Source organism: Gopherus evgoodei, chromosome 11 (genome assembly GCF_007399415.2).
Source record: "Gopherus evgoodei ecotype Sinaloan lineage chromosome 11, rGopEvg1_v1.p, whole genome shotgun sequence".
Taxonomy (NCBI): Eukaryota; Metazoa; Chordata; order Testudines; family Testudinidae; genus Gopherus; species Gopherus evgoodei.
Window position 1 is genome coordinate 48,329,170 of NC_044332.1, and position 24,843 is coordinate 48,354,012.

Here is a 24,843-nt window from a genome sequence, read left to right on the forward strand (position 1 = left end):
CAGCTTGGGCATGAGGAGACACCCGGTAGGGTGGGGTTCTAATGGGGTGAGCATTACCTGTATCAATGGAGTGGTATGCCCGTTCAGTCCGTCCTGGGGTGGCTGAGAACAATGGGGCGAAGCTAGTGCACAGCTCCTTAATTTGTTGCCGCTGCAGACGTTCCAGGGTGGTTGAGAGGTTCACCTCTTCCACGCCACCGTCTTTTTTCCCGTCGTAGTAGACACCGTCAGGCCACTCAGCATCATCTCCCTGGACTGTAAACTGACAAACCTGTAAATCTCTGGAATAGAAAGGCTTGAGAGAATTAACATGGTACACTTTAGGCTTTAGTGAGGAATTGGGAAATGCTATGAGGTAGTTCACAGCTCCCAGGCGCTCTTGGACCGGGAATGGCCCTTCCCATGATGCTTCCATCTTATGGGCCTGTTGCGCCTTCAAGACCATAACCTGGTCTCCTACCCTGAAAGAACGTTCTCTGGCATGTCTGTCATACCAGGCCTTTTGCTCTTCCTGAGCATCCTTTAGGTTCTCTCTAGCAAGGGCTAAAGAGTGTCGGAGGGTGCTTTGTAGGTTGCTTACAAAGTCCAGAATGTTAGTCCCTGGAGAAGGCGTAAACCCCTCCCATTGCTGCTTTACCAACTGTAATGGCCCCTTAACCTCGTGACCATACACAAGTTCAAATGGTGAAAACCCTAAACTGGGATGTGGTACAGCCCTGTAGGCAAACAGCAATTGCTGCAACACTAGGTCCCAATTATTGGAGAATTCGTTGATGAATTTTCGTATCATGGCCCCCAGAGTTCCATTGAACCTTTCCACCAGGCCATTGGTTTGATGGTGGTACGGGGTGGCAACCAAGTGATTCACCCCATGAGTTTCCCACAGTTTTTCCATGGTCCCTGCCAGGAAATTAGACCCTGAATCTGTAAGGATGTCGGAGGGCCAACCTACCCTGGCAAAGATGTCTGTTAGGGCCAGGCACACAGTGTTAGCCCTGGTGTTGCCTAGAGCGACTGCTTCTGGCCATCGGGTAGCAAAGTCCACTAAAGTCAGTACGTACTGCTTTCCTCTGGGCGTCTTTTTTGGGAAAGGGCCCAGAATATCCACAGCTACTCGCTGAAATGGGACCTCAATTATGGGGAGTGGCTGGAGAGGGGCCTTGACCTGGTCTTGAGGCTTACCCACTCTTTGGCATACCTCACAAGACCGGACATACTTGGCAACATCCTTGCCCATCCCCTCCCAGTGGAAGGACTTCCCCAACCGGTCCTTGGTTCTGTTCACCCCAGCATGGCCACTGGGATGATCATGGGCTAAGCTTAAGAGCTTCCCCCGGTACTTAGTTGGAACCACCAACTGTTTTTGCGGCTGCCATTCTTCCCGGTGTCCACCAGAAAGAATTTTCTTGTATAAAAGTCCTTGGTCTATAACAAACCGGGATCGATTAGAAGAGCTGAGAGGCGGTGGGGCGCTCCGTGCCGCCGCCCAAGCTTTCTGAAGGCTGCCATCTGCTTCCTGCTCAGCCTGGAACTGTTCCCTTGAGGCTGGGGTCACCAGTTCTTCCTCAGACTGTGGACTTGGGCTTGGTCCCTCTGGAAGCGATGTAAGTGATGGGGTTGTTTCTGTTGCTGGTGAACCGCTCTCCGCTGGTGCACCTGAGGGTATTTCAGGCTCTGGCTGAGCCTTTTGGGTATGGCTGTCTGTTGCTTCTGCCAGCTCTGGCTCACTGGGGCCCTCTGGCGTTGAGTTTGAAGATGAGGTTGCACTTGCTGGTGCTGGTTGCTGTTCCAGTTCCGGGCCTGGGACTGGAGATGCTGTGGCTGTTTCAGTGGTAGGCATGGAATCCGGGTCCACTACCTCTGTCTGGGTCTCTGGTAACACAGACGGGGCCTCTGTGGACGGCTCAGGAACAGGAATGGGTCTGGAAGCTTGCCTGGTTTGGCTACGGGTAACCATTCCCACTCTCTTGGCCCGCCTCACCTGGTTGGCCAAGTCTTCCCCCAGTAGCATGGGGATAGGATAATTGTCATAGACGGCAAAAGTCCACATTCCTGACCAGCCTTTGTACTGGACAGGCAGTTCAGCTGTAGGCAAGTCTACAGCTTGTGACATGAAGGGGTAAATTGTAACTTTGGCCTTTGGGTTGATGAATTTGGGGTCTACGAAGGATTGGTGGATAGCTGAGACTTGTGCCCCCGTGTCTCTCCACGCAGTAACCTTCTTTCCGCCCACTCTCAAATTTTCCCTTCGCTCCAAGGGTATTTGAGAGGCATCCGGGCCTGGGGATCTTTGGTGTGATGGTGGTGTAATGAATTGCACTCGCATGGTGTTCTTGGGACAGTTGGCTTTGATATGTCCCAGTTCATTACACTTAAAGCATCTTCCATCTGATGGGTCACTGGGCCGAGGTGAGTTACTGGAGACTGGTGAGGTGGAAGGGTAGGGTGTCTGTGGCTTTACTTGGGTGGTATGTGGGGTCTTTGGCTGTCCTCGGTTGTAGGGTTTATGGTCTGTGTGCCCCCTGTGGTAATCGTTCCCCTTGACAGTAGCTTTCTTGCTTTCTGCCAGTTCCATCCATTTGGCTCCAATCTCCCCCGCCTCAGCGAGATCTTTGGGTTTTCCATCTTGTATGTACCGTGTGATGTCCTCAGGAACACCATCCAAGAACTGCTCCATTTGTATGAGGAGGTTCAGTTCTTCCAAGGTTTGAATGTTGTTTCCTGTTATCCAGGCCTCATAGTTTTTTGCAATGTAGTAGGCGTGTTTGGGAAATGACACCTCTGGTTTCCACTTTTGGGTTCTGAAGCGCCGACGGGCATGATCTGGGGTTATCCCCATCCTGTATCTGGCCTTGGTTTGAAAAAGTTTATAGTTATTCATTTGCTGCTTAGGCATTTCAGCTGCCACCTCTGCTAAAGGTCCACTGAGTTGTGGCCTTAATTCTACCATGTACTGGTCTTCGGGGATGCTGTACCCAAGACAGGCTCTTTCAAAATTTTCCAAGAAGGCCTCGGTGTCATCACCTGCCTTGTAGGTGGGAAATTTCCTGTGTTGTGGAGCAATAATTGGCGCCGGGTTGTTAGGGTTGGCTGGCACATGCAGCCCAGCTTTTGCCAACTCCAGTTCATGTTTTCTCTGTTTTTCCTTCTCTTCATTTTCTTTTTGTTGTTTTTCCATTTCTTTTTGTTGTTTTTCCATGTCTCGGCGGTGGGCCACCTCTTCTTCTTCTAGTTTTCTTTTGTGTGCTGCCTCTTTGGCTGCCTGTTCTCTTTGGTAGGCTACCTCTTCTTCTTCTAGTTTTCTTTTGTAGGCTGCCTCTCTTTCTCTCTCTCTTATTTCCATCTCTGTTTGTTTTATTTCCAGTTGTCGCCTGTGTTCAGCTTCTCTGAATTGGTCTTCGACCTCAATTTTTGCCTTGGTAGACATGGTTCCTGTTTTCTTGTGTTGGGGTGCCCTCCGGTGTTTCTCTTCTGAACTGCAGGCTCTCTGTTGCCTCCTGAAGTCTGCCTAGCAACAGTGCCTTTAGCTAATCTTCAATGTTAAGTAAACCTAAAAAACCACTTTATTTGCATTTATATAGTGCTGGTATGACTCTCAATGGGAGTGCTATTGTGTGACAAAAGACTCTTAACAGTCTGGTAATGGCTTCTTGCTTAACATGCAAGCCACAAACTGCCAGAGAGAGCAGAAAAAAAAATTCTCTCTGGTTCCCTTTTAAAACCAAACTTTTTCTCTGTGCTAAAAAGCCCTTAGCAGAGAAAAGAAAAATATAATATTCCTACTGGCTTCTGGATTCTGTCTATATCCCACCGCTGCCACCATGTTATAACCTTAGTCCCAGATTTGGACCTTAGCGTCCAAATATGGGGGTTAGCATGAAAACCTCCAAGCTTAGTTACCAGCTTGGACCTGGTACTTGCTGCCACCACCCAAAAAATTAGAGTGTTTTGGGGCACTCTGGTCCCCCTGAAAAACCTTCCCTGGGGACCCCAAGACCCAAATCCCTTGAGTCTCACAACAAAGGGAATAATCCTTTTTCCCTTCCCCCCTCCAGGTGCTCCTGGAGAGATACACAGACACAAGCTCTGTGAATCCAAACAGAGTGACTCCCCCTCTCCGTTCCCGGTCCTGGAAACAAAAAGGACTTTTCTATTCCCCCAGAGGGAATGCAAAATCAGGCTAGCCAATTCAACACCCACCGATCTCCTCTGATTTCTTCCTCCCACCAATTCCCTGGTGAGTACAGACTCAATTTCCCTGAAGTAAAGAAAAACTCCAACAGGTCTTAAAAGAAAGCTTTATAAAAAAAAGAAAGAAAAATACATACAAATGTTCTCTCTGTATTAAGGTGACACAATACAGGGCAATTTCTTAAAAGAATATTGAATAAACAGCCTTATTCAAAAAGAATACAAATCAAAGCACTCCAGCACTTATATTCATGCAAATACCAAAGAAAAGAAACCATATAACTTACTATCTGATCTCTTTGTCCTTACACTTAGAAACAGAAGATTAGAAAACAGAACTACTTCTCCAAAGCTCAGAGGAAGCAGGCAGACAGAAAAAAAAAACCTCGGACACAAAATTCCCTCCACCCAAAGTTGAAAAAATCTGGTTTCCTGATTGGTCCTCTGGTCAGGTGCTTCAGGTGAAAGAGACATTAACCCTTAGCTATCTGTTTATGACACACCATTTTGTCTAAACCTCATGTGTAGACATCAGGGACAGGAATGCATTTGGGTGACACACAGAAGTTGGCTAGAGTGTGCAGAGGTGACTTTGAATTTCATCTTTAACATATAGGTTTGAATGTGTTTGGAATGGATAAAAACACAGAGACACATAGCTGTTGAAGCAGACTGATGGAAGAAAAAAGTTTGGATGGGGAACATGAACACAGTTTTGCTGGATTCCTGAAAGTGGTGCTACACATACGACTTATAAGATGGACTTTGCTTATATCATATGATTGGGCCTATTAAAGATTGTACAGACTTATCAATAAGCAAGACTGAGGATACATTTTCTATATCCGTATCAACTCATTTCTCTCTACTCTTGGAGAAAACCCAATTGCCCTAGCAGTGAACTTTTGTGATATCAGCACTGCAGTCACTAGCAGGAACTCTGCCCCTGCCTCTCACCATTCTAAAGGGGTTTTGGTGTGGGAAGTGATGGTGTATCTGGAAAGCTGGGAGGCCAATGTAGAGTGCAAGCTCTTTGGAGTGGGAGTTGTCTTTTTGTTATTTGTCTGCACAGTGCCTATACAATAGAGTTCTGGTCCATAACTGGGGCTCCTAGGCACTACCACAATACACAAAATAAATAATAATGTATACACTACTGACCTAGGGATTCAGTTTCTACTTTATGTATTTTTTTTTAAGTAGGGCTGAAGACTTTCCATCAACCCCTTCTGACACACACAGGAGAGCAGATAGAAAGGGAGAGGATGGGTTCTCCCCATCATTGTACAAATGTGAAGATTCAGTAGAATATCTTCCATGGTAGAGAACAGAGAATGCATTATATTTGTCATTAAAAGATTACCTGTTATTAGCAATGAATGTCAGCAGCAGGTGCAGCTGAACCAGTGCTGAACGATGTTCTAAAGTAAGGACAACAACAGGTATTTTTCCTACTATAGATCAGGCTCAAAGGACTTGATCCCCATACACATATGCAAGTACACAGTAGGGAGGCAGCTATGAAAACCCTAGATGTAGCTGAGAGTGGGAAAAAAGATCAAGGAAAGTCACAGATGGGAGTGCAGAGGCCAACCATGCTGGCAACTGCAGTTCTGCTATCAAGAGATCTAGCTAGCAGCAGGGAGAGTTGCTAGCATGGAATTCCTGTGGTTACAGTTGCAGCGTATCAGTAAACCAGTCCTCAAGCATTCATCTCTTCCTTCACAGGACATTTCTTAAGGAAACATGTTTATTAAGGAAACATTGAATTTTCTGACCTCACTGAGTATAAACTTTCCAACTCATAGTGTACAAAAGGCTATGCTCCTATTCTAAGACCTTGAACCTTACCTTGGCTCATACCAATATTTTCCACAAGGTCCACTAAACAATTCAGATAAAATAATTTTGTATTTTGGTGCTCACATAAGAAGTTCTTGGGCAAGAACTGCAAACTTTGATTTTCTTCCAATGGTATGCAGCGGAATAGATTATGAAAGTCATCTGGATATTTACTTCCTCTCTATGTTTTTACTGAATAATATTCTCCTTACTGACTGACATTGTACCCACTTGGAAAATCCTGAGTGCTGACCATAACACAACAAGGAAATATTTAGTCAAAACCTATCTTTATTCTTTGGGACAAATCCCTTGATCTGACCAAACTCCATTCTGCACAAGAGCAAAGGAAAGGGAAAGAGGTAGCTTCCTTGATTTCAGGACTAGATGGGGGTGGTTCAGAGCCCAGTATAAGGTAGAGCAGCAATGTTTCAGTAACTGGGTATTTCTGCAGCGTAGTGCGCTCAGACGACCACCTACTTTGGCCTATCCCCATATGGCCCAGGAACATAAGAACGGCCATACCAAAGGTCCATCAAGCCTAGTATCCTGTCCTCTGACAGTGGCCAATGGCAGGTGCCCCAAAGGGAATGAACAGACAGATTATCATCAAGTGATCCATGCCCTGTCACCCAATCCCAGCTTCTGGTAAACAGAGGCTAGGGACACCATTCCTGATTATCCTGGCTAAGAACCATTGATGGACCTATCTTCCATAAATCTATCTAGGTCCCTTTTAAACTCGTTATAGTATTGGCCTTCACAACACCCTCTGGCAAAGAGTTCCTGAAGTTGACAGTGTGTTGCGTGAGAAAATACTTTCTTATGTTTGTTTTAAACCTGCTACCTATTAACTTTATTTGGTGCCCCCTTGTTCTTGTATTATGGGAAGGAGTAAATAACACTTCCTTATTTACTTTCTCTATACTAATCATGATTTTATAAATCTCTATCATATCCCCCCTTAGGTGTCTCTTTTCAAACCTGAAAAGTCCCAGACTTATTAATCTCTCCTCGTACGGAAGCCGTTCTATACCCCTAATAATTTTTGTTGCCCTTTTCTGAACCTTTTCCAATTCCAAAATATATCTTTTTTGAGGTGGGGCGACCATATCTGCACGCAGTATTCAAGGTATGGGAGTACCATGGATTTATATAGAGGCAGTATGATATTTTCTGTCTTATTATCTATCCCTTTCTTGATGATTTCCAACATTCTGTTTGCTTTTTTTGACTGCTGCTGCACATTGAGTGGATGATTTCAGAGAACTATCCACAGTGATTCCAAGATCTCTTGCTTGAGTGGTAACAGCTAATTTAGACCCCATCATTGTATATGTATAGTTAGGATTATGTTTTCCAGTGTGCATTACTTTGCATATATCTACATTAAATTTCATTTGCCGTTTTGTTGCCCAGTCTCCCAGTTTTGTGAGATCTTTTTGTATCTCTTCACAGTCTGCCTGGGACTTAACTATCTTGAATAGTTTGTATATCTGCAAATTTTGCCACCTCACTGTTTACACCTTTTTCCGGATCGTTTATGAATATGTTAAATAGGACTGAGTGCAGTACAGATTCCTGGGGGACACCACTATTTACCTCTCTTCATTCTGAAAACTGACCATTTATTCCTACCCTTTGTTTTCTATCTTTTAACCAATTACCAATCCATGAGAGAACCTTCCCTCTTATCTATCCCATGACTGCTTATTTTGCTTAAGAACCTTTGTTGAGGGACCTTGTCAAAAGCTTTCTGAAAATCTAAATACACTATATCCACTGGATCTCCTTTGTCCACATGCTTGTTGACCCCCTCAAATAATTCTAGCTGAGGCATGATTTCCCAACAAATTATGTTCATCTGTGTGTCTGACAATTTTGTTCTTTACGATAGTTTCAATCAATTTGCCCGGTATTGAAGTGAGGCTTACTGGCCTGGAGACTTATTACTGTTTATTTTATCAATTTGTTCCAAAACCTCCTCTGATGACACCTCAATTTGGGACAGTTCCTCAGATCTGTCACCCAAAAAGAATGGATTGGGTTTGGGAATCTCCCTCACATCATCAGCAGTGAAGACCAATGCAAAGAATTCATTTAGTTTCTCTGTAATGGCCTTATTGTTTTTGAGTGCTCCTTTAGCATCTTGATCATCCAGTGGTTGTTTAGCAGGCTTTCTGCTTCTGATGTATTTAAAAAAATTTTTCCTTTACTTCTGGAGTCTTTGGCTAGCTGTTCTTCAAATTCTTTTTTGGTCTTTCTAATTATATTTTTACACTTCATTTGCCATTATCTTTCCGGGTTTGAACCCAGCCCTTCTCTAAAAAATACCCGAGACAGAGGGTTTCCTGCATCCCACACTTACTTTGTTCAGATTAGTGATGGGACCACCTTCTTCAGTGAATGTAATGCAGAAGCCACATATACCAGATGTGAATGTCAAGTTGTACTAAATATAACTACATCGTCCAAATAGGGTGGTACGAACTGGATGCAGTGACATAGGACTTGGTCCATAAGCCTCTGGAATGTGGCCAGGGCCCCATGCAATCCAAAGGGCATTGTCAAAATAAACTGAAAAATCCCAAGATGTGTGGCAAATGCCATCTTTTATTTGGAATATGGGGCCCAGGTTATTTGCCAGTACTCTTTTTGTAAATCAAGTGTCATTATATATTTAGTCTTCCCCAAGGTGGTCAAGGAGTCCATTGACATGAGGCATCAGGAGGCATCAAATTGTGATACTGAATTCCTTCTGAAGTCCACACAAAATCAAGTGGTCCCATTAGGTTTGAGAACCAAAACCACCAGGTTACACAGGGGCTCTTGGACTTCTTAATGACACAAAGGTCTAACGTGGCCTGACCTCTCACTCCATGGTTTGTGGAGGTGCTCAGGAATGCAAAAAGTCTCATGTTCACCTCTGGGCTGATCTGGATTTGGTATTCCATAAAATGTGTTTGCACTGGCTGGGTGAACATGGTCTGTAATGAGTAGCTTGCCAGTGTAAGCAAGGAGTAAGATTTTTCTACTATCAGCACATCTTCAACACCTGCCAGCTCTTGTATCTGGGGGTCAGATTCACAGGAAGATCCCTGGGATCTATGAACAAGATTTCCTGAGCCCATCCATGTTTTAACAGATCGTGGAAGACCTGATGTTTCATCATTTTGTCTAGACCAGGGGTAGGCAACCTATGGCATGCATGCCGAAGGCAGAATGCAAGCTGATTTTCAGTGGCTCTCACACTGCCCGGCTCCTGGCCACCGGTCCAGGGGGCTCTGCATTTTAATTTAATTTTAAATGAAGCTTCTTAAACATTTTAAAAGCCTTATTTACTTTACATGCAACAGTAGTTTAGTTATATATTATAGACTTATAGAAAGAGACCTTCTAAGAACATGAAAATGTATTACTGGCACGCAAAATCTTAAATTAGAGTGAATAAATGAAGACTGGGCACACCACTTCTGAAAGGTTGCCGACCCCTGGTCTAGACAGTGAATTTCATAATGAACTTTTCTAGCTTGCTGGAGAACCTCATAGAGTCCTTGCTGTTTGGCCAAGAGCTTGATTTCCTAGTTGGGGAGAAGTGACATCATACCTTTTCCCAAGCTCCTTTATTATAATGTTGAGCCTGGGTTTGCTGGGCTTGCAAGAATCTTCTTTACCAATTGTCCTACCTGTTTGAACCACTTGTGCATCTGTAGGATGTTCTGTAACATGTTTTGAGTGCAATTGCTGCTCTTCCAAGGCCCCTTTAAGGAGGCCCAGGAGTCCTCGAGGCTTTTGGCCATATCACAGTTCACCAGGTAAGAAGTCTGTTGAGCCCTGAGACACATCTTATATGGCAAAGAAGAGATAGAGAAGTCACTGATCCCATGGAGTCCATCATCACAAATTTCTTCAGCATTTAAGAATCTGATTAAACTTTTCCACCAGACCATTGGTCTGGGATGGTACACTGAAATTTGGAGGGATCTAATTTTAAGAAGCTGCCATACCTCCTGCATTAAGCAGGAGACAAAATTACTCCCATAACTGTGAGGACTTTGGTAGGTAATCCTACTTGTGCAAAAAGCAGGATTAACTTCCTTGCTATGGCTTTGGCTGTTATTAGGCAAAAGGGAACTGTCTCCAGGTAGTAGATTGCAGAACCCACAACACTGCTGCCCCTTGCTCTTTTTTCTAATGGTCCCACTATGTCTATCTCTATCTGTTCAAAGGGTGTTTTCATGAGTGGTAAGAGGACCAAGGGAGCCCAGAGGTGTCCCTTAGGCACTACTTGTTGGCATTCTGGGCAGGATGCACAAGAGTTCACCACTTTCTTGTGGACCCATGTCCAAAAGAATCTGGCTAGCATTCTTTCTAGGGTTTTATCTCTGCCAAAGTGACAATCAAAGGGGATGGGGTATGCTAGTTGTAATACTTCTTTAAAAATGCTTTGGGGCACCAGAAGTTGGTGATGTATCTCATCTGTCCAAGAGTTCTCCACATGGTAAAAATATATAATTTTGTAGTTCAAAGTGGCGAAATTGGGAGGCCTGAGCCTTCTGCACGCTGGTTCCATTAACCACCACAAGCCAAGTGTATACCTCTCTAAGGATGTCTTCTCCTCACTGTTCCTGAACCAAATCCTAGCCCGTTGAGTCAGTGCTGGGAAGAGGGCTGTCCCGAGCTAATTCTGTTGAGTTGCCAAGACCTTCCTGGCTAGTTGTTGCTGTTCTGAGTCTTCCTGGGTTGTGATGAGCCATCCCAAAAGTCAGATACAGCAATTGGAAAGATGTCAGACAATCAGACTGGGATCACATCTGGGTTCTCCAAACCATGCAGTAGCAGTGAGAAGTGTTGGCAGTTCTTTCCGATAATTACTTCCCATAGCAAGTTAAAAGTTACCCCAAATCGAAATGTTCAAATGCATCCGGGTCATGGAATAGGTATGAAGGTACCGATGGACACACATCACGTGCACTGGCTCATCCTCTCACAACTCTTCCAGATCCAGCAGGTTCTCCTGGAATAGAATATGGGAGCACTGGGAATCTATTAGTCCTGTCACCATTTGCCCCCTTTCCCTCCTGAATGCGACTGGAGCTACAAATTCCTGGCAACAGCATTTCTATAAAGCCACACTCCATGAAGTCACAACCCTTGAGGGGGCATGAGCAGCTGACATGTCCCGGCTTCCCACAACGGGAATCAAATGACTGGCCAGTTAGGGGAGGCTCCTTGGCCTGCTCCTGGGTGGGACTCTATACGCTATCTCTCTGATGGTTCTTGAGGTGGTGTTGCAAGGCAACATTGGAGTTCTACTGAGGGGGTACCCCTCATTCTGGGATTTCTCAAGGAGACAGCTATTTTCTAGTACCCTGAGTTGACTCCTCAGGAGATAGAGGCTGGGATTCACCAGATCCAGGCCATTCAGCCAACATGCCATAAAATTCTCAGTGAGTTTAACAGCATCTGTCAATGTGCTGGGGTTCTGTCAGCATAGCCAGGTTTGATTTGCGGTCAGCAAAATATCTAGGTACTGTTAGAGTATCACCGACCCCAGAATCTTGACTGGACAATAGGATGCCGATTGCAGCCAGTGAATGCCCCAGTCCCTTAGCTGCGATGCCACAGTGTGAGGCCATGCCCCCAGTGGGAAATGTCCTATCCAGAATTGGTGCTAGTACGCTTAGGTGATACCTCTAGTTGGTCAAGGAAGAGGGCTTTCAGGGTACCTAATCCTTTGCAGCTTCATCATCTAAGGCCTGGCAGGCAACATGGGCTTCTGCAGTCAGAAAAAGAGCTAGTCATGTGACCCAGATGGTTTTCACCCACTGAGCAGCATGCGATACCCATGCAAATGTATCAAGATATATCTCAGGGTCATAAGCAGGTCCCAATTTGGAAAGGACTATACTTGTTGCCTAAGAAGTCACTTCCGAGTGACCTGCTCAAGCATCACTGCCTGAAACTGCTGCTGTCATAGCTTGAAGAACACAGCTCGCTGCTGCTGGGTGGCACTCCAAGCCTTCTGCTGCCCTTCCAGGAAAAGCTACTGGGCCTCTGCCTGGATCTGCTGCTGCTGCTGAGTTAGGAGTTGTATGATCTCATCCATGGTACACCTCCCCCAACCTTACGGAAGAAGGGGGAGTCAATTCCACTGTTGGAAACAAGTTGCGAGAGGCAGTGCTACTCTGTAGAGCCCCTTTCAGGGCTACAGGTGGTTCTGCAGGTGCTCCCACTTTAGTCCGCATGGTTTGACTGCCTGTGTTGGGCAGGACACCCTTTGTCATTAGCTTGGCATCAGTCTCTACACAACTAAGTAACAAACCAGCAGCTCAAGATTCAGCTGTCTTCACTTTTATGCAAGAGGGGGAAAAAAACCCTTCAAATGCTAGCAATTAGTTGCAGCACTTAGGAGAAGGCCCTGACCTGGGTTCTCAGTTATTCCTGAGGTGCTCCTCCTCTGTCCCAGGCTTACCCAGCTCTCCCTGAGACTGTAGAAAAAAGCAGGCAAGCCATCTTACCTGGCCTTATCATTCTTGTTTGGTCACTATTTCCTCCTGGACCTTTTAGGCCTCTGGAGAATTGACTTGTTGGTTGCCCAGTGTCAGTGGATTTTCCTTGGGGAGTGTCAGGTCACTGATGCCTCGAGCGGAAGGCAGAGAAGGCCTGCTAGACCCTATCACAGGCCTATTTTAATATTTACTGTTTGGTAAAAGGATTATGTTTTTTTCTGCTCTTATTTATTTATTTTATTTTTGGAAGAGCAATAGTACTGACACAAAAAACCATTTTATATATATTACAGTATATACATAAACCTTTTAAAAAACAAATAAGGAGCAGAAAGAGCTTAATAAAAAATAAATATTCATGATAACAATTGTACTAAAGTTTTGTGTGTGTGTGCCTGCATGCATGCGCTGACAGCAAGAAAAGACTCTGTTGTGCTATTCCTCAGAGTTACTTGTAGTAGAAAGTAGTTTGGTCCTGCTGTTGTAGCCTCTTCAATGCCCCAGAGATATCATCTTCACATTACTGATAAAAATACTGGAACAGCTGAGAAAGAGATGATCCCAAAGAATCCATCCAGGTTTCCTAGAGCAACCTGAAACAGAACTTGTGGGAGGTGGGAGTTAGTTACTGCTTGTTCAGTGTAGTGCTGATTAATACACAGTACACCTGCTAGTTATTGTAATACTATACTGGTCTTAGGGCCAGGTCCTTGCCCCTGCTAAGGTCCTTTCATATTGATAGATCAGTGCAAAGGGACCTTAACTGAGCCTTGAAGGGTATGATGAGGATTCTCTCAATATGGTGGAATTGTGGGCTAGTGTGAAGCTGGCATGGTGGATTTTATGCCAACCCTTTCTGACCCCCAACTCCCAGTCATGTCAGAGAGTTTCAGGATGGGAGAGGAATTGTGATGGAGGGGGAGGGCAAGAATGCAAGGCAGGAGCACAATGCATTCCGCTGTAACATGGCTGGCAGAATGCTTGGAGGAGCTGCTCTGTTTTACAGTAGGAGTTGGCATGGTTGCCTAGCCAGCCCAGGATCACTCACTCACTCATGCCCGTCACCCCAATCAGGGTATGGGCCGCCAACCACAGATCTCCAGAGTCCTCTATCCTGGGCCATTCGCTCTAGCTGGTTCCAGGTATAGCCCATTTTTTTGCTATCAGCCTGAAGGTCATGCAGAAATATGATTTACAGCTACCTTTTGTCTCCCTTCCCTACTCAGTCCTGTTCATGATCTCAGCACAGCTGAGAACTGCACCCATCACCATAGTCTTATTAATTGCAAGTTATGGTGAAGTCATTCAGGTTATGTCTATACTGCATCTGAGAGTGAGTCTCCCAGTGCCAATAGACAGACTCTGCTAATTCAGCTTGAGTTAAAGCACTAAAAATAGCCACATGGACATTGATGGTTGGGTAGTAGCCTAATCTCTCAAGTCCACTCTCCCACTGGATCTGAGCTCAGGTGGCTAGTCTGGATCTCCCCTGGAGTCTTAAATATCCACAGTGCTATTTTTACCATGCTAGCTCAAGCCAAGCTATCAAGAATATGTCTACCTGGGCTGGAAGTTTAAACATACCCTTAGTGTATGCCAACTACAGAACCAGTTTCTCCTCTCTTGGTTTTGACACCTCAACTGCTAGAACAGGGCCTCATCCTCCCTGATTGAACTGACCTCGTTATCTATAGCTTGCTTGCTAGCATATATATACCTGCCCCTGGAAATTTCCACTACATGCATCTGAGGAAGTGGGTATTCACCCACGAAAGCTCATGCTCCAAAACATCTGTTAGTCTATAAGGTGCCACAGGATTCTTTGCTGCTTTTACAGATCCAGACTAACACGGTTACCCCTCTGATACTTGATACCCTTAGTGTGTTAATTCATGAGGCTCCCAGTAATCTAGGACACCGCAGATACCACTTTTGGGGGCAATCTTTGTAGGCTTTGACCCTATACATGATGTTTCAGTCCAGATCCCTTTTGATTATTTGGGGATTCCTGTCTTGGCACTTGGTCCTATCCTTCCACGTGGCAGCTCAGGGTACCCATAAGCTATTAGGGCCATTCATCTGGGATTCTCTTACCCTCTGCGCTCCTACATCACTTGCTTCAGAAGAGAGTCTGCAACAGATTGAACCCTGTCAGTGAAATCAGAATTCCTCAAAGCAAGCAACTCACAAATAATAATCAACAGATTAGTCCAGCTGCAAAGCCATTAAAGTTGTTTTATACTATATATAAATTGCATTATATTTTTTAAAAATCCCCTGTCTCTGTGTTCTTCTAAACTTTTTGATTATAGTGAGATGAAGTAGATCTTCATTCATCTGACTACTCTAGGATGACATCATAAAATAGGGGTGTAACAGCATAAAGCCAGTAGTACTTTAGACACATTAAACTGTGTAAATAGCCCTTAGAGAGTGATAGCATAAGCTGTGCTCTGCCAACAAGTATCTATGATAAGAATAAACCTCTTAAACCCAGAGTAAATTTTCTAAGCAGGAAGGTTATGCTTTTAACTGGTTTCTACTGTGCTATTACTTTTAAACATGATGTTTTAAAGCATAGACTGCACATCATAATTGAATGAAATACTTCGTTTTTTATTAAATCAACCTCCATGCTTTTTTTTATTAGTAGCATGTATTTCATGCTTATGCATCTATCCCTTATCAGTGGCATGAACAATAATATCAATCCTGCTGAAAGTTTATTGTTTCTTGTGTCTCAAATATATTTGACTCTCTCTTTATGGTAATAAACGTATGTGCTTTGCAAACACCACTGTTAACATTACAAGTAGGCCAACTGCTATTAAAAATGTACAATATTAGAGCCTGACCTATGTAATATATTCTGTGTGGACAGACCATTACACCGACACAGAGTTCCACTGAAGCCATTGAGTTTAGTGCAGCTCTATGGGGACACAAGGGTCTGCTCATGCAGAGTTCATTGTGGGATCAAGGCCTAAAGTCCCAATCCAGCAGATGCTTAAGTATGGTTATAAGTCTGCTCATGTGAGTAGCCCCTACTGAAGTGTATAACTCTCATCCTTCAAATATTTATCCATGCACTTTAAGCATGTTAATAGACCTATTGACTTTAATAGGATTACTTGCATGTGTAAAGTACATGTGTGTAAGTGTTCACAGGCCTGGCGTCTTACTTTGCTCTATTTCTTTTTTCCCTCAGGTTGTCTTCCATGCAGTTTGTGACACTTCTGAATATTGCCTAAATTTGAGGGTGGAACCATCTGATGAATTCTTTATGATCAAAATAATGAGTAGTAGAAGAGGCAAAGGGTGAGATATTGTGCTGGTTTTATTTAAAGAGCACTTGCATTGGAAAACTTGAGTGTCCAGGCTCCTGCATTTTTTAAATTAATTAATCAAACATATGAAGAAACAAGAGTCCTATTTTTATTGTATACATGCTGCAGTTTTAATTTGCATATTTTTTATCAAGGACTACAACTTTAATACTGCCTAAGAGAAGCCAGCCAAAATTTGAAGCTGTGAACCTTTTTGATGTAATAGTTAATCACTTTAAATGCATCAATAGGATCCTGTAACAACAGCTTCTGTTGAATAAGCATATTAAAACAAAAGAATCTTTAATACATTTATGAATCTTGTTAAGTTTGCACTAGTAAAACTGGTTTCTTTGTGGCTATTCTTGCAATCAGGTGCCAGAGTCATCGTTTATTAAACACATTTTACTGTAGAATACAAAGTGCTATCTACAAATTCAGTAATATTTTCAATTGCCAAATGAAGCCAAAATCAATATTTAGCTTTCCAGTGAGAAGTGTAGTGTTTAAATTTTCAGCAACAAAATGCATTCCTAGTGGCTTAAATTAGAATACTTCTTTAAACTTTATTTTGATTTTGTATTTTAAGTGCTTAAATTGTATAGTGATTATGGGCACTATAGAAAACTAAATAGATTATATAACAGTAACTTTGTTATTTATCTTGAGAACATGAGTTGGTTTGGCTTACTATTTAAAAAAATTGTCTTTTCTTTACAATAGTGCTAGTAATAATTAATGTTAGGATTTCTTTAAAATATTAATAGCAGAGATATTTAATATATATGCATAACAGCCAATGCATTGTATAGTGAATTATCTAAATCCATTGTTTGTCCACGTATTTTAAAATCCTATTATCTCTTGAGCACAATACTGTTGTGTTAGAAAATGTATGAGCTTTTGATGCATAACATTCTGAGAAAAAAATCTATTTTATTATTTCCATACTTATACTCTTATCCCACATTTTTCTACAAGAACATTATTTGTAAATTTTGAGGTTAGAGAAGTACTGACCCAATCAAACATGTACAGATCTTGGCCTTTGAGTTAATTAAATATGGGTTAATAACATATTATAAGGAAATCATTGTTCTTATTACAGTTATTAGGTAGTTAGTCAAATTATAGCTTCAAAGGAATGCAGAGCATGGAGAACTCAGGATTAAATTATGCATTTGAACCTTAGGCCAGCTTTTACTGTTGAGACAGTTTGCTGCTAAGAGAAATTGTGTGTCATTGAATTTAAATGCTTTTCTGGGGATGGAAGGTTCCAGTTTTTAATGAAATTACTGAATGTGGTGTAGTGAAATGATTAAAATCTGTATTCCGGGAATGTGGCAGTGAAAAAATCAATAAATGCTAGCAAAGCTTTGCTGCTAGATGTGAATCCAGGGAATGAAATAAACTAGTACAAAAATAATAATTAAAAACATATCAGCACATTAATTTATTTTGCATCAGTCTCTTGAGACCTCATCTTCACTAATTTTTAGCATACATTTTACTGCGTAATGAGGAGCTTTCTTTTCACATATTCCTGTTAGACAGACAGTATTTTTGCCCTTCCCCCAGTGTTCCTGCATTGCAATCACTGTGCTTGCACTTATTATGTTACAAATGACCGAGGTAAGGCTGACATTCTCATTGCATGCAAAAAGACCTAGTCTGCCAAGCTTTTTTTTTTTTTCCTAATGAAGCAGCTTTGTGAAATCTCCCCATGTGTTAATACTAATGAAGATCCTCCAGCACAATTAAAATCACAGCCAGTAGCTGAAGGGGAAACACAAAACAATGGCATCTCTCTAAATATACATATTATTTTATGTTGAGATCAGATTTGTTTAGCTGTAGTTTTAAAATAAATGTTTAAATTCTATATAGTGCTAAAGTAATCAAATTAAATATTACGTTTTCAGAATGCAAGAAAATGTTTTGTAAGATACATAATGAAATAACGTTACATTTATTGAAGTATGTTCTTGATTATATTTTAATATAGCTTTAAATCTTTATTTTTATAGTTCATAGGGAGCAGTGCTTTGGTTTTAAACCTGGCCTAGCTTGACTATTTGCCAAAAAAAAAAAAAGGGGAGAGAAACCACGTGTATAATTTAAAGGGTTAGAGTAGGGAGGGGCCAGTTTTTGCTCTTCTTTCACAAAATAACCTATTAATTCAATTGTTTTAGCCAACCAGAGTCTCCATTAATCAAAATGAAATGCTCATATTTTATAGACATTCTGGAAAGTATTTTAAAAAATTTCCATAGTAACAGTTGAACTATTTTAACACCCTCATGTTAAAACACCTTACAGTTTCTGATCCTATTTGTCAGTTTTACTTGGATTTATTTGGATTTCACTTTGTTTCTGTCACATCATCATAAGACTTGTACATTACATCCAGCATGACTCGCTGATGTACTTGTCTGGTTCAAAAAGTGTCAGATTTTGTGGTGTTTTTTTTTTTGTAGCAGGTCATCATTTTCTCCCCCTAAAATCTTTCTTGTAATTATAAATTAGATGCATTTTAATCTTTAACCTGAACATAAATTTAAGAACTACTTTAGACAGCTATGAAGGACTAATGTATTTCCCTCCCAATCTGTTAATTAGTTATTTAATAATCATCACATGTGGATTTATTATATTTCCCCTTTTATAAGACCTAAACTTTTCGATAACTTTTCCTAGTCCGGGGAATACTGGACAGAGTGTGTGTGTGCGAGAGAGAGTGTGTGTGCACTTGGGAAACAGAAATGCACTCTTTTCCTTGCTCCTTTTCGTTGCTGATAGGTCATTTATTACTGGGGCTGAAATGAGATAAACAATTCTCTCTCTTTTCCCCCTTGTTAACAGCAACTTTCATTGTTGCAGAAAGAAGAGCCTTGTTGGTTGACGTCACTTTTGGTTCATGAAGGCTTCGCCTGGAAGTGAAGCTGAATAAACCTTGAGAAGAGAATCTGCTTCAATCTGCTGCCGCTGTAAGGAACTAACCAGGGAGAGACAGCGAGAGAAACAGATACACGCAGAGAGGGTTACACTCTCCCAAATTTCCCCACCCCTCCTTAGTGTTTCTTTACACTCTTCTTGAGGGTGTTGGACAGGGAAACGTTCCTGACACACACACACACATATCCTAACCTCCAGCAACCCGAGAAAGGGAAGATCTCTTCCAAACTAGAAAGGTGAGTTAAAACCTCTCTGCCTGCTCTCCCCGGATGGGAGGGAGGGATTTTCTGTTAAGGTGGAAATGTGAAATGTTTGCTAGATTTCAGGACAAGGAAGGAGGGACGGAGAGATCGTGCTCAGATGGGCAAAGCTGCTGCCGGAGTTGAGGTGTTGGTGTTCTGCAGCCGCTGGTTTGTATCATCCCTTTGTTGCGGTGGGTTGGTTGTGGCTTTGGGGTTGTGTGTCCCATCGGAAAGGGGCTGATCTTGTCCACTCGGGTTTGGGGGTGGGGAGGAGAGAGGCTGCTACAGTGCGAGTCCTGGCAGGGGAGGGGGGCGAGGTCCGGGTCCCGGTCTCGAGCGAGTTTAAACTTTATTCATGGCTTCCAGTGTGTGTCCCTGGGCCGGGTTGCCCGGCTCCGCCGCTGCCTGCGGGGCTGGGGCTGGGGCTGGGGCTGCTCCGCCGCCGCCTGGGCTGGGAGCGCCTCTTTGTGTCTCTGCGCTCCCGGCTCGCTCCGGCAGCCGCCGCTTTGGGCATGTCAGCCGGCTGCAGCCGCAGGGGCAGCTCCTTCCCCTCTGCCTCCCCTGCCGGTGCCCAGTGGGGTTCGCAGCGTGCAGCGAGGGGGCCCCCGGGAGCTCGGAGTGTGCACAGGGTAAGAGGAGCCCGCCCGGCTCAGTACCGCCGTGGCTCTGTCTCCCGCTGAGCAGCGGCAACTCCCCCCTCCTGCTTGTCCTCTCTCCCCCCCCCCGGACTCTTTTATGTCCTTTTATTTCAAAATGTGGCATTGTAGAGTTGCTCCAAACTCCGCTTTGGGCGTTGAAAAGGGCGGCGGGCGAGTGGAGTGGGCTTGGGAGAGACCAGGGAGTCTGCCTGTGCTGAGGGCTTTGCTGCTTTCTTCTCTTTCTCTCGCCCTTTATCTTTTGTGTGTGTTGCTTCCTTATAAAGAGAGACAAGCAGCTGCAGCCCTTGGCCGAGTTGTTGAAATTTATCCCTTTGTGTATATTACAATATCCTCCATTTTTCTGCCCTCTAAACAACAAGGCTTTCGCCATCTTGGGCAAATTTTTATTCCCAAGTCTGTCTCTCTCTCTTTTAGAGGTGGTTGGAAATCCTGAAAGTCCTGCTGGATAAGGCTCAAAGTTTAGGAAATGTAACAGGGACAGACAGTGACGTCATGTAAAGTTTAAGGGGAAATTTTCCAAGTGTGTGTTTTTCCCCCTTGGGATTTCTGATCTAATGTGTTGTAAGCTGCACTTTAAAGTGAGAGATGTGTAGTTTATCCTGCTAGAATGCATATAATTCTTAAAACTATGCACTCCTTTTCTGGAATTTTTGTAACAGGTGGAGAAATGTATATTATTTTGAATTTCTCTAATTTTTATGTTCTGGCCTTGTACTATTTCAAATATAAATATATATTTAACTCTTTATTTAAAAAATCCAAATATTATTTCATTTGTGTGTTAGCATTATTTGTATTTACAGCAAATAGTTATCTCGTGAATTTACATGAGACAACTTGGTCCTGAATCTTCTCTGAAGGAGTATAGAGCTGAAGGTGAAGGGGGTTAGGGAAATTTAATTATTTTTTAAAAAATGATAGATTACGAACAGTTTATTACATACATATGATACTGTTAAAACAGTTCTTTTGGAAAGTACCTGTAGACATTATGTATTTTGGATTATGTTCCAGATGCTGTATTCTGCAGTTGGCAAAATGTAGTTAGTATGCTAAATAAAAAAACAAAAAACAGCCACAATTCTGAATCACTTTACATCTGGTTATAAACTCTTCTATCAGCCACTGTGAAAAGGAAAACAGTAAAATACAGTGTTCCTTTAATTTACTTGTCAATGATAGTCTTTTCATATAATAAAAGTTCTCTTGGTCACATGGCAAAACTTAATGAAACAGGGAACACTTCATAAATAATAGGTACTATAAATAGAATTCTAATTTTCCATTCTGTTTCCTATATTCATTTTACTTTCTGCATATTTATATTCACGCTAACAAGAACATGAAACTGTCTGTATTTAATTTGCATTCCCTTTGTCTTCAGGATTGGGAAAAACATTGGTTACAATTAACTTAGAAACTAATAGGAAGAGGGCTTAGTACATCAAGAGATTTCTCTTTTTCTCACATACTCAAAATTGAATGATACATTAAACAACATGTCTTTATGGTTGTATAGGAAGTATGCTTTTTTGTTAGCAAAAGTCAGATATTTACCTTCATATGTTATTTTAAAAAATGCTTTAGAAAACCTCAATTAATTGAATGTCTGCCAGTTATGTGAATTGTAGGTAGATGAAAATGTTTAAATACTTAGAAGTCCATAGAACAGATGGTTCTAAATTATACATGCAACAAAGGCCTAGAAGATTTGGCAGATTATAAATGGTGAGCAACAGAGGATAAAGCAGTTTAAGAAAATGGTAAAGTATATTTGATGTCTCTCGCACCTATTGTAAACTACACATTTTTGACACAATGCTGCATAATCAATAAGCCAGACAGCATAAAGAAAATTGTAGTTGAAACAATTTTCTGTATTGGATTTATCGAGAAGTTAGGAATCTTAAGTACTTAGGAGGGATATCTTTGGTGTTCAAGTTATTTTAAGTCCAATTTGGCAGACAGGAAGCTTTTTTTTTTTTTTTTTTTTTTTTTGCTTGCTGATTCTTTAAAAACTATAGCATATAAAATCAAACTGATAAATTTCTATGTGAATATATTTTTGTGGTATTTTAATGATGTCTTAGAAGAAAAAAATAATCTTTTGAGGAGTAGTAGCTAATAGTTTCTTCCTATTATTGACTTACTGCTATTTTGAAAGAATCATGTAAATGAGCTTTCTGAGAGTACTATGTATTGACATAATAAACAGTAGAATTGCCACACTAAATTCTCATCCTATGAATTTATTTAAATAATTCTAGTATTTTGAGTTACTTAAACTTGCCTGTTTCAACAAAATAAGATTTATTTGAAAACTCATGTTAAGGGTCGTAGTTCATATGGTAAAATTAGTTTGGAACACTGTTTTATGATAAAATTTACTAAATATGTTGTGTAATTTTTGGGGAAATAAGTGGTTTTCTATTTTCTCTTCCTGGTAAGCAATATCCAAGCATCTTAACAGAAACAAGAACAATATTTTTTTGTATTACACAGGGTTGAGTATTGTAAATATATTAAGCATTAATACTAACTTTTGTAGATAAAATGCTCCATGACTGATTTTTTTTGCAAGAAAATGATTTAAAATACAAATAAGAAAGCAATGATGTCTTTAGAATTGTAAGTTTCTATTGTCTTTTTTTCCTTATTTCTTTGTTGCATGTTTATTATAGAATTGAAGTGTAAAGGAGCAGATGTTTTGCCAAACATCCTGATGTGTTGCTTTTTCTTATGGGAGTGCGGAACTGTTCCTTCTGATGCATCGACTTGACAGCTGGTTGATTTCATGGAGCTGCTAAGAAGCCATTAGTGGTGTCATTGAATTGAAACAGAACAGTCACTCCCAGCTTGAACTGCAATTGTTAATGTCTTTGTTGCTACTTTTGTGTTCCTACACAAGATGTGGAATATCACAGTTGCAAGAAAGTTCATGCTTTCTGTCTGATCCTTCTGAATTAGTGAAAGAATTTGTTTAGTGCTTGATTGCTTTTAGATTCACAGTATTCTTATTATGGCATATTCGGCACTAGAAGATCCAAGTTGTTTTGCCAAGTCTAGATCAACTAGAAATGCATCTTACTACAAAGAAACTAAGAGAGTGCTGTCCCAGAATTGAAATTATTTCACCAAGATTTATTCTTAGTATACTAGATTCCTTGGAGGGTTTTTAATTTCCCTTTAGTAATTTATATTTAAAAATCTTCAAAACCAGGTTTTATTTTTTCTCCTTTTTAAAAATATAAATGTAGGGCCATATCCTTCAATTGATTTGAATAGAGATTTCAGCTTTAAAAGGTAATAGTATAGTATGATCCATTTTTTTTCCCTTAAAAAAAATTGAAGATGGTTTTTATAACAGAGACCTGATAAAGGGCCAAATAGTACTTGCTTCACTCAGGTGCGTTGGCCATTGATGGGAATGACTTGCTAAGGCCATCAGGGTTTTCCCCCAAATTTAAGGTAACCCTCTCAAATTTCCTTGTCCTCTACTATTGTTTGTTTTGGTTGATGATATTAAAATAATTTTATCAGCTAGTCTGTGTCCTTTTTTAAATGCTACTAAAGAGCAATCAAGAGAAACACTGACAAATGTTAATGAGAAGAGAGACAACAGTGTATTTCACAATTGTGTAGACTAGAACAGTCTGGTTGAACACTGACAAAACAGTGTAACGGGTAAATTGTATGCTTTAAAGAAATGTATGGAGGAAAATACGGAATGCTAAAATAGGTACAGAAGACATTTAAAACTATGTCCCCCTCAATCTGTGCCAAAAAAATGAGTAAGAAACATTAAGATAAGCAGCAATGATGTTTCTGTTTTTGTAAAGTTTCAGTTGCACCAATATTTTTTCCTTACATCTGATCTGTTCTATTGTTAATGCTGTTGTAGTTATAATGGAAGCACTGCTTTAGTGTCATTATCTAAGTGAGTACATACTAAGGGGTTTGGAGTTCTTCTATGTTTACTCTTTAGGGATGAGTAATGGAAACAATAATATATTAATAAGATCAACTTTAAAAAGGTACACGTTTTCTAATTGTGCTAATACATTGAGAAACAACAAATGAGTCACCAAAGCACTGCATAAGAAGAATAATCCTATGGTACGTCAAACATTAGTTGTTGCACTTTTATTTCAGCCGAACTTTTCCGAGCTTCGTAAAGGTAGCTAACTACTAGTTTCCCTATACTGTACAGAGAAGTGAAGTGACTTACCCATGGCAACACAGCAAGTCAATGGCAGTGTTGGGAACAGAGCCAAGATTACCTGACTCTAAATCAGAGGTAGTACTAGCCCTTTGTGGGGCCCTAAGCACGAATATTTTTGCCTCCCCTCCCCCCGCCAAACACATACTAAAAAAGTTAATAGAGGGCCCCCTTGAGCTGCTCGGGGCCCTAAGCAATTGCTTCATCTGCTTTTGCCTAGCACAGGCACTACACTGAATCAGTACTGTAACTGCCAGGTCTGTAACTCCAGAAATGAAAACCTTTGACCCTGATCCTGCAGAGACTTCTGATTACACTCATGTGTAAAGTTAAGCATGTGCATAAGCCTTCGTAGGTTTGGGCTCATAGTCTATGTTCAGCGTGTAGAGTGTCAGATATGAGGACTATTTTCACTAATCTGAGTCTTTTTTTTTAATCTTTAATCTAAAATATGAAATAACTAGACAATTTAAAAAAAAAACCTCCTGTTTTTTCTTGTTTAGGGTTATATACTGCCTTCAATCTACCCAAAGGAATTCCTTAGAGTAGTATGAAAACACTTCTTTAACGTAGTCTTTAAGTCATGTACAACAGTTTCCTCTGAAACTTTATTGTAGAGAAAGCAAAGAATAGCTTTTGCTGCCACTATCATATCTTTGGTTTTATTTTAATTTTATGAGCAAAATTTTTTAAATTGTGAAGTTTTCTGATCATATTAGTAAGTAACAAGACTGACAGTTTAAAGCAGCCCTGTCAATGTAAAAATCCGACATCTGTCTGTAGGTTTTCGCTAATGTTGCTGCAAGTAATAGATATTAGAGGAAGGAATTTTTTTCTCTTTTGAATTCAGATTGTTTATTTTGTGCATTTGACAGCACTTTTGTTAGTTTATCCTTT

The 24,843-nt window shown here is 41.3% G+C and overlaps 1 protein-coding gene across 1 annotated transcript in view; it reads left to right on the forward strand.

The window, feature by feature from the left end:
* Positions 1 to 15,774: 15,774 nt before the first annotated feature.
* BAZ2B (bromodomain adjacent to zinc finger domain 2B) overlaps positions 15,775 to 24,843 on the forward strand; it is a 272,845-nt gene continuing 263,776 nt past the window's right edge. The window contains exons 1-2 of the mRNA XM_030580012.1: positions 15,775 to 15,863; positions 18,752 to 19,062. The gene's annotated coding sequence lies outside the window, so the exon portion shown is untranslated. The remainder of the gene's footprint in view (positions 15,864 to 18,751; positions 19,063 to 24,843) is intronic.